We start from the raw sequence: 2,437 nt of genomic DNA, 5'->3' as shown, positions 1-2,437 counted from the left end.
TTGGTCGATTGCCGGAGCGGTTCTCTTCAAGTTGGTAGAGTGTTTCTTTTCATTCTATTGCTGTTTTTATCTTGTAATCTGTTAAACAATTTTTAGTGGAACTGTTAATCACTCTTTGTAGTGATTAACGACTGGACGTAGATTCTGTTGAATCGAACCAGTATAAAAATCCCTGTGTGATTTTCTTTTGCCCTATACTCACTTTATAATTAACGCACGTTATCTGCTTGGTAAATTTTCTGAAAGAAAATTGTTTAAAATTAAAAAGGGAAAAATTGTTTCAACTGTGACTTGTTACGCTGCACGCTCTGTGTATTTTAATCCGCTGCGCTAAACTCTTTCGAAAATTACCCCCTCCGATACCAACAATTTGGACAAGAATTTGATTTTGTAGGCACTCAATTCCACCAAAATGATTTCAACCACTGGTGGGAACCTCATTCAAACATATACATCAAAGCCAATTGGGGCAACATTCCTCTTCGTGAAAAGAAACGTTAGGGGAAGCTAAAGAACGTTTACGGCAGGAACTATTCTCTATACCAAAAGAAACGTTGGGGGTTGTCCAACAATTCTTGCAGAACTTATTCTCTGGACCAAAAGAAACGTTGGGGGAAGCCCAACAACGTTTACAACAAACACAATCCCCTGTACGCAAAGAAACTTTGGGGGAAGCTAAAGAACGTTTATTGCAGGAACAACACTCTCATGTTTTGAAGTCTCTGGGTATTATTAGGGTTAATACTGAAGTTAACCCTAAGGATGAATGTCAAGCTCCTATCTTTGAGGATGACAAGATTATTGATGAAGAGAAGATAGAGGAAGATGAGATAACAAAGGTATTGAAGTCTCTGGGCATCATTAGGGATAATATTGAAGTTAACCCTAAGGAAGAATGTCAAGCCTCTATCTCTAAAAATGATAAAGTTGTCGAGGAGGAAAAGATAGAAGAAGAAGGGCCAAAGATAGAAGAGGAGAAAATAGAGGAAGATGAAGTAGAAAGGTTGAGTGAGGGAGAGAAAGATGAGAAGAAAGAAAAAGCAGTGGTTGAGAAAAAAAAACAAATAAGAAAATAAGAAAAAAGAAAAAAAGAAAGTGGAAGAAGGAGAAGGTTGAGAAAAAGAGGGAGAGGAAAGAAGAAAAGATCACATGAAAAACATCTTCCTCATAAAAATAAAAATCATAGGAAGGGAAATAAGTTCAAGTTGGCGATCTTCAAGAAATTGGAGACTAAAGTTCCTATGATTGAAACATGGAAACAGGTGCTTGGAGTTCTTAATTTTCTGAAGAAATTCAGCAGAAAGAAGAAAAAGAAAAGAATAGCAAGCAAAAGGGAGTATCAACACCTACTAATAGATGTTTGAACTCTACCGGGTCAAGCTAATGACGTTAAAAGAACGCTTGCTGGGAGGCAACCCGGTTTCTGAATTTTTTTATCTTTTATTTCGTTTTGATTTGATTTGATTTGATTTTAATTTATTTGATTTGATTTGATTTGATTTGATTTAATTTGATTTGATTTGATTTGATTTGATTTGATTTGATTTGATTTGATTTGGTTTTATTTTTATTTTTCCATTTTTATATTTTCTTATTTTTTTTGGTTATGCGCTGCTTCTTATGGTAGTAATGATAACATCTACTGAGGGATGATAGAAAATTTTTGAATACACTGAAGGATTCCAGGAAGGCACACCTACTGATGGGTGATGGGAGGTATTGCACTTACAGACAAGTGCTAAACAGGTTTGGGTCAGGCTCGTGACGTTAAACAAGCGCTACTAGGAGGCAACCTAGATTTCTTCTTACACTTTTGCATTTTTAAATTCTTAGAATAGGTTGAATTTTTATTTTGGTGTGTACTCTTGGCTTTACTACTTTTTCTGAAAATGCTTGACTGACTGGTGTGCATGATGGAACTATTTGATGATTATTTGATGTGGATGATAATTGAGTTGTGTTGTGTGTTAATATCCAGTGAAATAGATGTGTGATGAATTATGATTGTGATTATGATGCTACGCAGGGTGTATAAATGAATCTTGTGTGAGAAAGCATGTTGTGTGAGGTTTTGAGCTCCAGAGTTTTTATTGTTGTATGCATTGTTCACAGGAAAACATGAATGATATTGCCTTAATCTTAATAATTAATTGAATTGCATGTGAATGTCAGATGATCAAGGCCATTTTTGAAAACCTTTCTCTAGCCAAATTTTCACCTAAAGTGCTTGAAAATATTATACCTTTTTTGAACCTTAGCCTTAAACAGTATGTGAACCCTTGTTTTGAAATTCTTTACCTTGAGTTGGGATGAGCTTAATTGTATGTGATGAAAAGGTTCAAGTTTGGGGTTGTACGGGGGAAAATTGGAAAAGCAAGTGAAAAACATTGAGCTCAAATGTTGTGAAAAGAAAAAAAAAATCATGAGAAAAGAGAAG

Source organism: Vigna radiata, unplaced genomic scaffold (genome assembly GCF_000741045.1).
Source record: "Vigna radiata var. radiata cultivar VC1973A unplaced genomic scaffold, Vradiata_ver6 scaffold_108, whole genome shotgun sequence".
Lineage (NCBI taxonomy): Eukaryota > Viridiplantae > Streptophyta > Magnoliopsida > Fabales > Fabaceae > Vigna > Vigna radiata.
The sequence above is the reverse complement of the archived record's forward strand: the minus strand, read 5'-3'. Positions refer to the sequence as shown.